The 15,952-nt window shown below is 42.6% G+C and overlaps 2 non-coding genes across 2 annotated transcripts; one reads left to right on the top strand and one right to left on the bottom strand.

The window, feature by feature from the left end:
• The first annotated feature begins 11,874 nt into the window (after nucleotides 1-11,874).
• On the top strand, nucleotides 11,875-11,981 carry LOC120272842. The gene has a single exon (XR_005540377.1). It is a non-coding gene; the product is annotated as a small nucleolar RNA R71 (small nucleolar RNA).
• Nucleotides 11,982-14,811: 2,830 nt separating this feature from the next.
• Nucleotides 14,812-14,918, bottom strand: LOC120272839. The gene has a single exon (XR_005540374.1). It is a non-coding gene; the product is annotated as a small nucleolar RNA R71 (small nucleolar RNA).
• Nucleotides 14,919-15,952: the final 1,034 nt, after the last annotated feature.

Raw genomic sequence — 15,952 nt, 5'->3', positions numbered from 1 at the left:
ACCTTCGTGGTGTGTCACTCATCCACAAGGATTACCAAGATAGATTCTCAACCTTAGTGTCACTCTAAGGGAAAATCAGTTCAGCAAGCATTCAAGGTTTGAACACAATTAAAGAAACATAATGAAAGATCATTGAAGTAAAATCATCCTAGGGTTTACAAGTCCAAGCACCCACTAGGAGGTTTAGCTCTCCATGGAGTAAGATACAATCAATAATGAAATCGAATGTAAAAGCATGCAATCCATAAGTAAAACCCCCACGTAGTTTATATCGATGGTATTGTGGAGTTGCCTCATCTTCTCCAAGGGTTCCCTCATCAAGCCTAGGGCACACCTAGGCGAATCGATATTGGCAAAAGCACCCCCAATAACTATTTTCGAAAGAAATGGGGTGTTGAAGGCCGTAGAACCACTCCAAAGACCTAGCCAAAGACTCTCCAAAGATCGAGAAAAGATGAGAAAAAGATAACTCAAAATGTCTAAAATCGAGGCCTAAATAGGGCTGGAATCGGGCATCCACACGGGCGTGTGGAATTTCCACACTCCCGTTTACATTTCCAGGATTTGAATTTTTGCGAGCTGTGAATAGCAGCTGCTACAGTAATTTTGGTGGAGTGATTGCTATAGTAAATTGCTATAGTGTTTCTCTAAAATACTCCCGAATCCACACTTTTCATTGAGGCCACATGAATGAGCACACATCCATGCAGTAGATCAGATTGTGTCTTCAATAAAATCACATTTGACAAAGATCTTGCTAGTATTGCACAAGTTGAAACACATGAGTGTGATGGCCTTTGTGCCCTCCAATTTGTATGTTCGCTCGAGCACGATGGATGTTGCCACACACTCACATGTCTTTGATCACAACTTGTATTTTCGCATTTGTTCACTGCAAGATTTTATCAACAATATGCATCCGCAATCTACTTTTGATTCTTTTTTCCACTATTGTTAATAATTGCTTGTGTGTTAAGAATGTGCAGTATTATTTCCTTTCGTTAAGAATTACTTTTATCAGGTTTTAGCGCTAATACATGTGTATTTGTGTTACTCTGGTGCATGTTGGGTCGTGGAGCTAAATATGTAAGAAAAAAGCTAATGTAGATCATGAATGCACTATTTGATAAAATCTTGGAAGGAACAAACGCGAAGACACAGGTTGGATTCAAAGATATGTGAATATGTGTCAACCTCCCTGTATTCAAACAATCACATGGTTTGGAGGGGCACACGGGCAGTCACATTTGAGTATTCCAACTCGTGCAATGATAACAAGATCTTCATCAATGAGTCTGTTTATTGAAGAAGTGATGCAATCTACGGCATAAACGTGTGCCCATTCATGTTACCTTGATAAAAAAACATGGAATTAGGAGTATTTTGGGGGGGAGGGGTATTGTAGCAGGTACTGTAACAAAATACTGTAACAAAATACTACACTTGTTACTGTTCATAGCCCGCAGTAAATCAGGATTTCAGAGAATCCACATGCGGAATTTCCACAGGGGCGTGTGGAACATCCACAGGGCCGTGTGGATGTCCAGTTCTAGCCTATTTAAAGCCGTGATTCAGCCTGATTTAAGGATCCTTTTTCCCATCTTTTTTCCAACTCTTGCGAGGCTTGCGACTAGGGTTTAGAGAGGTATTGGTAAAGCTTTTGGAGTGGTTCTACGGCTTCGACACCACGTTTCTCTTGGAAGATAGCTATTGGGGTAGCTTTCGTCGGCACCGATCTGGCAAGGTGTACCCTAGGCTCGATGAAGGGACCTTTGGAGAGGACAAGGGTACTCCACAAGACCATCGACATGACTACCAAGGGCGGTTTCCTATAGATTACATGTTTTTAGTTTCAATTTTACTATTGATTGTATCTTGCTCCATGGAGAGCTAAACCCCTAGTGGGTACTTGGATTTGTGAACCCTAGGATATATTTGTTTCATTAATATTTTATTATTCTTTCCTAAATTGATGTTTTAAATTGAGTTCCAATCTTGAATACTTGTTGAATGATTTCTCCCTTAGAGTAACACTAGGGTTGAGAGTCCATCTTGGTAGCCTTTGTGGATGAGTGACACACCATGAGAGCTAGACAAAGCTAGATTGGGGAGGGTCAAGAGGATGAGTCCCCTTTCCATTCTGATGATATTTATCCTACCTCTATTTCTTAGAGTTCTTTGCAGTCACAGTAGAGTGAAGTGCTAAAAGATGAACTTCATTGAGGCTTAGTTGCACGAGCAACAGATTGATACGTTGAAGTGAACTTTAGTATCTGGAGCTTAATTGTGACTAGGGGACTTTGGCCTGGACCAAAGGGTTAGGTCTACATATAGGAATATGGTTTATCACTTGGTATCCCTCGAGCTTTTGCGACTTTACACAGTGTAAGATGTTGAGACTTGTCAATTTCTCCGCTGGGGCACAATGTAGAGTTAGTCACGGTTGACCTTAGGCTTGGGATCGTGTATCTTAGGATGTCTACAACTCATTGAGCATTAGTTACGAAGCATAATAGATGGTTTTGCACTTGAAGCAATAATCCTAGGCAGAACAATATCTGAGTACCCAACTTCTTATCGATTGCCTTTCCTCCCACTTATTTGTGCCTCTCTTTCTTATTTTTTTAATTTTATCTACATTACATCTTATCAACACAATCAACTAATTGAAGAAATGGGGTTAAATAGCTACCTAAGTTGTTTCTTAACTAAGTGACAACAGGAGGTACCTTAGGTAGCAAGACCCCCGGTGAGGCCCACTAACTAATTGAAGAAATGGGGTTAAATAGCTACCAATGGAATGCTAGGGAGAAGAAGAAGGTGACCGAGCTTCATGAGATAGATGTAGTAACTTCATTGGCAGCTCAAGTGGAATCATTGAGTAAGAAGTTAGATATTCTAACTTCGAATAAAGTGGTGGCTGTGACTACTTGCATTGGGTGTGGTGGAGGACATGCTCCCTCCGATTGCCCGATCTCCATTGGTGATGCATCTTCGGTTGAGAATGTTGATTTTGTGGGTAATGTGATGAGGAATCAAGGGAATCCATATAGCGACACCTATAATCCGGGTTGGAAGAATCATCCCAATTTCTCGTGGAGTAACCAAGTTCCACAAAAGGCTATGGGGCCACCGGGTTTCCAACAACAAGTGCCAAACATGGAGAACCGAGTTTCCAATTTGGAGAAGGCCTTGACTAGATTTGTGCAATCATCGGATATAAGGTTTCAATCAGTTGAGGCTACACTTTGCAACCACACTGCTTCTTTGCACAACCTTGAGAATCAAGTGGGGCAAATTGCGAAGTCTCTATCGGAGAGACCACAAAGAAGCTTGCCAAGCAATACCAAGACCAATCCTAGAGAGCATGTGAAGGCGATCACTTTAAGAAGTGGTCGTGAGGTTAAAGGTAGGTTTCCGAGTGAGAAGCCCAATGAACACACACCTGAGGTCATAGAGGTTGAAGAGGGAACAAGAAAAGAGAAGGAGGTGGCACCCTCACCTTTCAAGCCAAGAATCCCCTATCTTCTAGGTTGAATAATGACCAAGTGGATGAACAATAGAAGAAGTTCCTGAGTTTGTTCAACCAACTCCACATCAACATTCCTTTTGGTGAGGCATTGTCTCAAATGCCTAAGTATGCAAAATTCTTCAAGGACTTGTTAACTAACAATAGGAATTTAGAGGAGGGTGCTTTAGTGATATTAGATGCTTCTTGCTCGGCGGTTTTGCAAAAGAACATGCCGAACAAGAGGAAAGACCCGGGAAGCTTCATCATTCCGTGCAACATTGGCAATTTAGGTGAAGAAATGGCATTGGCGGACTCAGGGGCTAGTATCAACGTCATGCCATACACCTTCTTTCAGAAGCTAGGCTTGGGCGAGCTTAGGCCTACTCAGATGACTTTGCAATTGGCGGACCGAACGGTGAGACGTCCGAGGGGTATCATCGAAGGTGTGCTTGTCAAGATGGACAACTACATATTTCCTGTAGATTTTGTAGTACTAGATGTCAATGAGGATGCAGATGTACCCTTGATACTTGGGAGGCCGTTCCTGTAGACTTCCAAGGCATTGATTGACATGGATGGTGGGGAGTTAACTTTGAGAGTTGGAGATGACAAGCTCACATATCGCCTTGCTGAAGCCATGCGGCATTCTCTTGATTTTGATGATACTTTATATTTTCTAGACACTACTAATGAGATTGTTGATGAATACATGCAGGAAATGTTCAATCCAGATCCATACGAACGCTTGTTCGACCAAGAGATGGAAAATGAAGAAGTTATGTGATAAGTGCTTGTGTGATAAGAATACGAAGTGTTCTTTCGTTATGATGAGCATTACATTTATCATGTTTTAACCCTAATATGTGTGTATTTATGTTATTTTCATGCATATAGGGTTGTGAAGCTGAATCTGATAGAAAGAAGCCAATGTAGATCATGAGTGCACCATTTGGAGGAAATCTTGAGAAGGTTCAAATGCGAAGACATAAGTCCAGTTCAAGATGCTAGAATGTGTGTCAACATCCTTGTATTCAAGCTAGCACAATGATTTGGAGGAGCACAGAGGCAGTCACATTCTAAGTATTGCAGCTTGTGCATGTGTAACAAGATCTCCACCAACGCGGCCATTCATTAAAGAATCAAAGCGATCTACAACGTAAAAGTGTGCCCGTTTACGTTACCTTGATGAAAGCATGGTTTCGGGAGTGTTTCGGACCAATACTATAGCAGGGCACTATAGAAACAACATACCAAAATACTGAAGCAGGTATTGATCACGGCCGGCCGAAGAAAGGTTATCCAAAAAAGCCACATCGGGGTGTGGAAATTCCACACGCTCGTGCGTTAATTCCACACGGGCCGTATGAAATATTCACATGGGCGTGTGGATTCCCGATTCCAGCCCTTTTTAACGCCGATTTCAGCCACGATTTTAGGATACTTTTCTCCATCTTTTCCCCAACCTGAGAGAGGATTGAGGCTAGGGTTTTGAGAGGTTTTGGGTAGGGATTGGGAGAGGTTCTACGGCTCTGACATCATGCTCCGTTTGGAAGAAGGTTAGTGGGAGAGCTTTCGTCGGCACCGATCCAGCGAGGTGTATCCTAGGCCGGACAAAGGGACCTTTGGACGAGTAGAGGACTCTCCACAAGACCATCGTCACCACTATCGAGGGAGTTTTCTATGGATTCATTGATTTTACATTCGATTTCATTGATTGTACTGCGCTCCATGGAGAGCTAAACCCTCTAGTGGATACTTGGATTGTGAACCCTAGCATGTATTTGTTTCATTGAACCTTGTAATTATGCTTTCATTAATTGATGTTTCTATTGAGTTCCAATCTTGAATGCATTGATTGTATGAATACTCCTTTAGAGTAACACTAGGGTTGAGAGTTCTTATTGGTAACCTTTGTGAGTGAGTGCCACACCACGAGAGTTGGACAAAGCTAGATTGGAGAGAGTTGAGAGGGTGAGTCGAGAGATAGCGGAGCGTCCCCTTTTCCCTCCGATGTGATTTATTATGCCTCCAATTCCTCGAGTTCTTTGCGGTCATAATAGAGTAAATGGGCTAAGGGATGACCTTCCGCTGGGGCTTAGTTGCGAGTGCAATGGAGTGAAGCGTTGATACGATTTTAGCATCTAGGGCTTAATTGTGGATAGGGACCTTTCGCCTGGTGACAAGATCTCCTTGCGTATATCCCGTAAGTTCACGAGATTGTCGAAGTAATAATCTCGGGTGAGCGGGTATCGAATCCATAGGAAGTAGGGAATAAAAAATACTCAATTCGATTCTTAGCTATATAAAAGATCAATGATAATGAGTGTGACAATGATTCAATTCTCAATAGTAAAAGAAACAAGTAAGAGAGCAAAAGTAAAGAAGGGGGTAAGGCAATCGATAAAGATGGGGTACCTGGATAATGCTCCACCTAGGATAATTGTTTCAAGTGCAAGAACCCTCTATTATGCTTCCTAATCAATGCAATGATGAGTCGCTGAAAACCTTAATTACATAGTCCCAAATCTAAGGTCAACTATGCCTAACTCTATACATGTCCCGGAGGAGAAATCGAACAATCTCAACACCTCGCACTCGCATAGAGTTGCAATGAGCTCTAGGGAATCCGAGTGATAAATCTCTTCATAATTATAGACCTAACCCTTTGGTCCAGGTGGAAGGTCCCTAACCACAATTGAGCCCTAGATACTAAGATCACCTCAACGCTTCACTCCGTTGCACGCGCAACTAAGCCCCAGCGGAAGTTCATCCCTTAGACCATTCACTCTATTATGATCGCAAAGAACTCGAAGAACGTAGGTAGAATCTATCACGCCGGAGAGGAAAGGGGACGCTCCTGTACCTCTCGACTCACCCTCTCAACCCTCTCCAACTTAGCTTTGTCTAACGCTCGTGGTGTGTCACTCACTCACAAGGTTACCAACAAGAACTCTCAACCCTAGTGTCACTCTAGGGGAAATGTTTATACAATCAAGCATTCAAGGTTGGAACTCATAATAAACATCAATTTATTGAAAGCATAATAAAGAGGTTCAAAGAAACAAATACATCCTAGGGTTCACAATACCCGAGTACCCACTAGGGGTTTAGCTCTCCATGGAGCTAAGTACAATCAAAGAAATAGAATGTAAAAGCAATAAATCCATAAAGAAACCCCCTCGATAGTCGTGTCGATGGTCTTGTGGAAAGTCCTCTACTCGTCGTCCAAGGATTCCCTCGTCCGGTATAGGATACGCCTCGACGGAAGCTCCACTACCAACCTTCTTCCTAAGGAATGACAATGTCGGAGCCGTAGAACCTCTCCAAAACATTGGCAAATACCCATCGAAACCCTAGCCGAAGCCCTCTCTCAAGTCGGGGAAAAGATGGAGTAAAGAATAGCAAAATCGGGGCTAAATCGGCTTTAAATAGGGCTGGAATCGGGCGACTACACGGGCGTGGATGCTCCACGCGCCCGTGCGAAATTTCCACACGGGCGTGGATAATTTCCACACGCCCGTGTGGATTCTCTGTTTCTCTGGTTTCTCGGCCGGCTGTGAGCAGTGCTGCTACAGTATATGCTACAATGCTCTGCTACAGTATTCAACCTGAATAGCTTCCCAATTCCATACTTTAATCGGGGTAACGCAAACGGGCACACGTTCACATCGTGGATCACTTGCTTCTTCAATGGTGTACACGTTGGTGGAGCTCTTGTTCTATGTGCATAAGTCAGAATGCTCGAATGTGACTTCCTTTGTGCCCCTCCAAATGGATGTGCCCACTCAAATACGAGGAGGTTGGCACACACTCTAGCATCTCACACCTGACCTATGTCTTCGCGTTTGAACCTTAGCAAGATTTCCTCCAAAATTGGTGCATTATGATCCACATTGGCCTATTTCCTTCATACTCGGTCTCACAACCCTACCTGCATAAAAGTAACATAAAAACACACATATTAGTGTAAAAACCCGAGAAAAGTAATGCTCAACATAAGGAATGAACGCTTCGTGTTCATATCGCACAAGCACTTATCACCTGGACCAAAGGGTTAGGTCAACATATAGGAAGAGGATTTATCACTTGGAATCCCTAGAACTCATTGCAATTCTACACGAGTGCGAGGTTGAGAGATTGTTCAATTTCTCCTCCGGGACATGTATAGGGTTAGACATGGTTGACCTTAGATTTGGGATCATGTATTAAAAGATCTCCAAGACTCATTAATGCATTAGTTAGGAACCATAATAGAGGGTTTTTGCACTTGAAACGATTGTCCTAGGCGGATTAATATCCGAGTACCCCATTTATATCGATTGCTTTACTCTTCTTTACTTGTGCTCTCTCTCTCTTATCTCTTTTACTTTTGTTTGCAGTACTTCTTACCACACAAATCACTATTCATATTCCGCTTAGTTAAGAAACAACTTAAGTATTTTTATTCCCTATTCCTTGTGGATACGATACCCACTCACCTGGGATTTTATTACTCGACAAACCCGTGTACTTCTGGGAAATACGCAAGGGGCGTTGTCACCCTACATGCGCAACGGAACACAAATACAAATGCATAAGCGATAAAATCAGAGAAAAATAAAGCTTAATGTACGAAAAGAACACTTCGTATTAGTAATACACAAGCACTTATCAATTTGCTTTGTAGGACACAAAGAAACCATGGAGATCCTAAGTATATAATTAGGGCAAAAAGAAAGAGAAAGCTAGGTTATGCAGTACTGTAGTAAATTTACTTTAGTTGAATCACTACAATAATTTCCTGTAGCAGTTACTATAGCACCTAGAGATTTTTCAAGATAGAAACTTTGGCCGAAGTCATACGGCCTCGTTACGAATCCTTATCAGACCTACATACCCCCAGGTATTGACCCTGCTATACAATGATTTCTCATTATTTTGGCTTCATATGGTCTTCATACAGCTTTATACTGCTTGTATAACTCGAGGGGTATAAAAAGAACATTTCAAGGTTGAAGAGGCCATCAAAATGCCCATCAACAGAACCCAAGACTTCGCCATTTCATAACTCCTTCATGCCACATTCATGCTATAGTGGTGCTACAATGATTAGGCTCTCAAACGTCTTTTTCAATGTCGATTTCTTCCTTATTTGCGTCTCGAGCTAACCTAGGCTTCCTTGAGTCCTAAAACATGAATAAAAATAATTAAACCACAAAAATGGCATCGATTCATCAATTAATACATAAATAGTAAAACATATATACGTATAAAATACACACATTTAGGCGTTTATTAAATGCCTCATCACAGATTTGCTTCATGAATGCGTGTGCAAATAATTTACAATGGGCTGAACTATTTTACTCTCCAACTCATTGATGCCATGGCTGGTGGATTCCTATGCAACAAGTATCTTAATGAAGCAGAGCAACTCCTTCAATCTATGGTAAGTAATAAATCTCAATGGCTTTCAAGAGGAGGACCGTAGAAAGCCGCAGGAATTTATGAAGTTGGTAACAATAATGCTTTCGCTGCAAAAGTGGATGTTTTGGCCCCAAAAATAGTTCTCACGAGTAGTAGCTCAAAGTCAAAAACAATTATGAGCTGTAGCAATTGTGGTGGCGAGCATGGAGTTGCCAAATATTATATTTCTAGCTTCTCTGATGCCCCTATAGAGAACATTTATTACATTGGGGGGGCAAAGAAATCAAGGGAATCCATACATCATAACATATAATCCGAGGTGTAGGAGCCACCAGAATTTCTCAAGTACAAATCCCTCCAAATCGGCAATGCAAGGTCGGGAAGTGATATGAGAGTGCTCTCAGATGAATGGAGAATGTTAGGATGAAGAGGAACGGTGATCCATTAAAAGGAACTCGCGCCTATTGGCATTCTGTACATCTGCGCGGGCGTGCGAAAATTACCCACGCCCGTGCGCCTCCACAAGAGAGCTTCACAGGGGGAGACGTGCGCCCCTTTGCGCTCTCGGGATAACACTCAATCTCTCTGAACGCAACAACAAGGGTGTGCGGAAAATACCCACGCCCGTGCGCTCGACCCACAGGGATTTTTTGTCCAATCGAGAAAAATCGCTAAGTGTTCCGCACTCCCCTGTGGAAATTCCACAAGGGCGTGGACATTCACAGGCCCAACTCACAGGGGCAAGCGCACGCCCCTGTATCTTCTCGGGATGGAGAGAGCTCTTCTACAGAGATCCGTATGGGCGTGCGGGAAATACCCACTCCCGTGCGGTTGTCACAGGTTCGCCCACAACGGTGAGTTCACGCCACTGCGTGCTCTCGGTATAATTTGCTAACTCCCTGCAGGAAAATGCATGCCACGCCCCTGTGTCATCTCTGGATGAGCTCTGAACAAAAATGCATTCCTGTGAGGAAATTCCACACTGGCGTGTGTTTTCTCTAGACACTTAGAAAACTTTGCAAGCACTACAAAAAATTTCTGAACACAACTATACACTCAGAGCTTGCTTTACAAGGCAACTTTAACCAGAGAAAACAATAAAAAAATAAGCTCAAGTGACCTAAACTTCCCCAAATCCACATAAAAACACATGATGACATTAAAAATCCACAATCAAATATAGCAAAAGCATCTAAATATCAAGACACAAGCACTTAACATTTTATTCATGCAAATACTACACTACTCAACTAAGAAAATAGTAAACACTTGGGTTACCTCCCAAGCAGCGCTTGTTTTACGTCAATAAGCTTGATGTACGTTGTCTTACCTCACGGGGTTTCATAGATGAAGGTTGCCCTCTTACCCATAGCTTGAAAGCATGAAGAGCAAACCTCTTGAAGGTAGAGGGGGAGTTATTGGGCTTGGGACCACCTATCAATGGTGCATCAAATTTGTTCGGTTCACGCGCGTCTCCAACAGCCTTGGAGAATTTCCGGTGGCGTCTCCTACCCCTCTTCATCTTATGGAGCATCTTCTTCAGGATCCCCGAACTAAATGGTACTTCTTCAGTCGAACCAAGCATCATAACTTCTTCATTTTCCACCTCTTGGTCGAACAAAACGTCGTACGGGTTCAGATTGAACATTTCCTGCTTGTATTCATCAATAATCTCATCAATAGTGTCCAAAAAATACAAAGCATCATCGAAATCAAGAGAATGCCGCATGGCTTTAGCAAGGCGGTATGTGAGCTTGTCATCTCCAACTCTCAATATTAGCTCCCCACCGTCTATGTCAATCAATGCCTTGGAAGTCCGCAAGAACGGCCTCCCAAGTCTCAAAGGTACATCCGCATCCTCATTGATGTCTAGCAATACAAAGTCAACCTGAAAAATGTACTTGTCTACCTTGACAAGCATGTCTTCAATGATACCCTCGGATGTCTCACCGTTTGATCCGCCAAATGAAAACACATCAGAGTGGGCCTAGGCTCTCCCAAGCCTAGCTTCTGAAAGAAGGTGTATGGCATGACGTTGATACTAGCCGCTGAGTCCGCCAATGCCATTTCTTCACCCAAATTGCCAATGTTACACGCAATGATGAAGCTTCCCTTCAACCTCTATGATCTCAAGTGCTTGTTCATTGGGCTTCTCAATCGGAAGCCTACCTTTAAACTCTCGACCACTTTTCAAAGTGATCGCCTTCATATGCTCTCTAGGATTGGTCTAAGTATTACTTGGCAAGCTTCCTTGTGGCCTTTCCGATAGAGACTTCGCAATCTGCCCCACTTGCTTTTCAAGATTGTGCAAAGAAGTAGTGTGGTTGCGAAGTGTTGCCTCAACTGATTGAAACCTTGTATTCGATGATTGCACAAACCTAGTCAAGGCTTTCTCCAAATCTGTCATACAGGTCTCCAAGCCTGAAACTCAGTTGTCAATGTTTGGGGCTTGTTGTTGTTGGACACCTGCTGACCCCATGGCCTTTTGTGGACCTTGGTTGCTCCACGAAAAATTGGGATGATTCTTCCAACCCGAATTGTAGGTGTTGCTATATGGATTCCCTTGGTTCCTCAATGCATTACCCACAAAATCGACATTTTCAACCGAAGATGCATCACCAATAGAGATCGGGCAATCAGAGGGAGCATGTCCTCCACCACACCTTGTGCAAGTAGTCACGGCCGCCACTCTATTCGAAGTTAGAAGATCTAACTTCTTATTCAATGATTCCATTTGAGCCACCAATGAAGTTACTGCATCTATCTCACAGAGCCCGGCCACCTTTTTCTTCTCCCTAGAATTCCATTGGTAGCTATTTAACCCAATTTCATCAATTAGTTGACGGACCTTCCCGCGGGTCTTGCTACCTAAGGTACCTCCTGCTGCTGCATCCAAGAGTTGCCTTGTACTCAGATTCAACCCATTGTAAAAGGTCTGAACAATCATCCACTCCAGGAATCTGTGTTGCGGGCACTTTCTCAAGAGCTTCTTGAACCTTTCCCACATCTCAAATAGAGACTCCAATTCTGACTGTACAAATGACAAGATCTTATTCCTAAGCTTTGTAGATTTTCTAAGAGGGAAATAATGGGCCAGAAAACATCTACAATCACTTAAACCCTTCACTCTGTTATACTCGCAACTAAGCCCCAGCAGAAGGTCATCCTTTAGACCATTCACTCTACTATGACCATAAAGAACTTGAGTAAATAGAGGTAGAATAAATCACACCGAAGGGAAAAGGGGATCCTCCACTACCTTTCGACTCATCCACTCAACCCTCTCCAATCTAGCTTTGTCTAACTCTCGTGGTGTGTCACTCACTCATAAGGGTTACCAACAACAACTCTCTACCCTAGTGTCACTCTAAGAGAGTATTCATACAATTAAGTATTCAAGATTGGAACTCAAATAAAACATCAATTAATTGAAAGCATATTAAAGAGGTTCAGTGAAACGAATACATCCTAGGGTTCACAAATACCCAAGTACCCACTAGGGGATTTAGCTCTCCATGGAGCTAATTACAATCAATGAAATCAAATGTAAAAGCAAAGAATCCATAGAAAACCCCCTCGATAGTCAAGGTGATGGTCTTGTGGAGAGTCCTCTACTCGTCCAAGGATCCTTTTGCCCATCCTAGGATACACCTTGCCGGATCAATGCTGACGAAAGCTCTCCCACTAACTTTCTTCCAAACGGAGCACGATGTCAGAGCCGTAGAACCTCTCCCAATCCCTAGCCAATACCTCTCAATACCCTAGCCGCCGCCCTCTCTCAAGTTGGGAAAAAGATGGAGAAAAGAATCCTGAAATCAGGGCTGAAATCGGCTTTAAATAGGGCTAGAATCAATAATCCACACGCCCATGTGGATACCCATGTGGATTTTTCACACGGGCTTGTGGAATTAACGCACGCCCGTGTGGATTCTCTATTTTTATCGTTCTTCAGACGGCTACGAACAATATCTATTACGGTGTTTTGCTACAGTACCTGCTACAGTACCATCCCCGAAACACTCCTGAATCCATGCTTTCATCGAGGAAACATAAACGGGAACACATTTACATCATAGATCATTTTGCTTCTTCAATAACAAACATGTTGGTGAAAATCTTGCTATACATGCATAAGCCAGAATGCTTGAATGTGACTGCCCTTGTGCCCCTCCAAATCGTTATGCTAACTTGAATACGAGGAGGTTGGAACATATTCCTGCATTTCAAACCCGACTTATGTCTTCGTGTTTGAACCTTCTCAAGATTTCCTCCAATTGGTGCATTTATGATCCACATTGGCTTCTTTCTCTAATATTATTCTCCATGGAGAGCTAAACCCCCTAGTGGGTACTCGGATTGTGAACCCTAGAATGTATTCTTTTCATTGAACCTTGTTATTATGTTTTCATTAATTGATGTTTTTATTGAGTTCCAATCTTGAATGCATTGATTGTATGAATTCTTCCTTAGAGTGACACTAGGGTTGAGAGTTCTTGTTGGTAACCCTTGTGAGTGAGTGACACACCACTAGAGTTAGACAATGTTAGATTGGAGAGGGTTGAGGTGGTGAGTCGAGAGGTAGCGGAGCGTCCCCTTTCCCCTCCAGTGTGATTTATTCTACCTCTAATTTCTCGAGTTCTTTGCGGTTATAGTAGAGTGAATGGGCTAAGAGATGACCTTCTGCTTGGGCTTAGTTCTAGTGCAATGGAGTGAAGCGTTGAAGAGATTTTAGCATCTAGAGCGGAAGGTCCTAGCCACAATTATCACTTGGAATCCCTAGAACTTATTGCAATTCTATATGAGTGCGAGGTTGAGAGATTGTTTAATTTCTCCTCCAGGACATGTATAGGGTTAGGCATGGTTGACCTTATATTTGGGACCATGTATTAAAGAATCTCAATGACTCATTAATGCATTAGTTAGGAAGCATAATAGAGGCTTTTTGCTCTTGAAACGATTATCCTAGGCGGATCAATATATGAGTACCGCATTTATATCGATTGCCTTACCTCTTTATTAATTGTGCTCTCTCTCTCTCTTGTCTCTTTTACTTTTGTTTGCATTACATCTTGTCACACAAATCACTATTTATATTTTGCTTAGTTAAGAAGCAATTTAAGTATTTTTACTTCCTACTCCCTGTGGATACAATACCCACTCACCTGGGATTTTATTACTTTGACAAACCCGTGCACTTGCGGGACATACACAAGGGGCGTTGTCATGTTTTTGGCGCCGTTGCCGGGGATTAGGCATTTAGAGATACTTTGCACTTTATTTTCTTAGCTATTCATTTATTCATTATATTTCACATCTTCTTTCAAATCATCGTTCTGATTTGTTTTCTTTTTTCTTTGTACAGCTCCAAGTTCATGACCCGAGGGAACCCCTCAATATTGATTGAAGGAGATCCTGAGCTTGAACGTACACTTAGAAAAAAAGGGAAAGAACCTGTGCAAGAACAGTCTAATCTAGCTAATTTGGAAGTTGAAGGGTCGAATAATATGGTGGAACAAAATGAGTAACAGAGGACATTGTCCGATTATGCCAGACCTTTAGTATTGGGGATACAATTGAGTATTTTGTGTCTACCGATTACAGCTCAGAACTTCGAGCTGAAGCCGGTATTGATTCACATGTTGTAGCAATCCACACAGTTTAATGGTTTGGCCGATGAGGATCCTAACAGTCATATAGAGAACTTTCTCGAGGTGTGTGATATGCTTAAGATAAATGGAGTGACGGATGATGCCATCAAGTTGAGATCCTTCCCATTTTCCTTAAAAGGGAGAGCGAAGCAGTGGCTACACTCATTACCTAGAGCATTAATTACCACATGGGAGGAGATGGTAGAAGTTTTTCTTGCCCGTTATTTCCCTCATGGGAAATCTGCAAAGCTTAGGAATGAGATCTCATCCTTTGTAAAGTCAGAATTGGAGTCTCCATTTGAGACGTGGGAAAGGTTCAAGGAGCTCTTGAGAAAGTGTCCACAAGACGGATTCCCAGAGTGGATGATTGTTTAGACCTTTTACAATTGGTTGAATCCGAGCACAAGGAAACTCTTGGATGGCACAACAGGAGGTACCATAGGTAGCAAGACCCCCGGTGAGGCCCGTCAACTAATTGAAGAAATGGGGTTAAATAGCTACCAATGTAATGCTAGGGAGAGGAAGAAGGTGGCCGGGCTTCATGAGATAGATGCAGTAACTTCATTGGCGGCTCAAGTAGAATCATTGAGTAAGAAGTTAGATGTTCTAACTTTGAATAGAGTGGCTGTCGTGACTACTTACACCGAGTATGGTGGAGGACACGCTCCCTCTGATTGCCCGATCTTCATTTGTGATGCATCTTCGGTTGAGAATGTTGATTTTGTTGGTAATGCCATGAGGAATGAAGGAAATCCATATAGCAACACCTACAATCCGGGTTGGAAGAATAATCCCAATTTCTCATGGAGTAACCAAGTTCCACAAAAGGCCATGGGGCCACTGGGTTTCCAAAAACAACAAGCCCCAAACATGGAGAACCGAGTTTCCGTTTTGGAAACCTGAATGACAGATTTGGAGAAGGCCTTGACTAGATTCATTCAATCATCGGATACAAGGTTTCAATCAGTTAAGGCTACACTTTGCAAGCACACCGCTTCTTTACACAACCTTGAGAGATCACAAGGAAGCTTGCCAAGGAATACTGAGACCAATCCTAGAGAGCATGTGAAGACGGTCACTTTGAGAAGTGGTCCTGAGGTTGAAGGTAGGTTTCTGAGTGAGAAGCCCAATGAACATGCACCGAAGTTCATAGAGGTTGAAGAGGGACCAAGCAAAGAGAAGGAGGTGGCACCCCCACCTTTCAAGCCAAGAATACCTTATCCCTCTAGATTGAAGAATGACCAAGGGGATGAATTATACAAGAAGTTCCGGAGTTTATCAAGCAACTCCACATCAACATTCCTTTTGTTGAGGCATTGTCTCAAATGCCTAAGTATGCAAAATTCTTGAAGGACTTGTTGACAAACAAGAGGAAGTTAGAGGAGAG

The sequence above is a fragment of the Dioscorea cayenensis genome, chromosome 11 (genome assembly GCF_009730915.1).
Source record: "Dioscorea cayenensis subsp. rotundata cultivar TDr96_F1 chromosome 11, TDr96_F1_v2_PseudoChromosome.rev07_lg8_w22 25.fasta, whole genome shotgun sequence".
In the NCBI taxonomy this organism is placed as follows: domain Eukaryota; kingdom Viridiplantae; phylum Streptophyta; class Magnoliopsida; order Dioscoreales; family Dioscoreaceae; genus Dioscorea; species Dioscorea cayenensis.
This window is presented reverse-complemented; position numbering and strand designations above follow the sequence as displayed.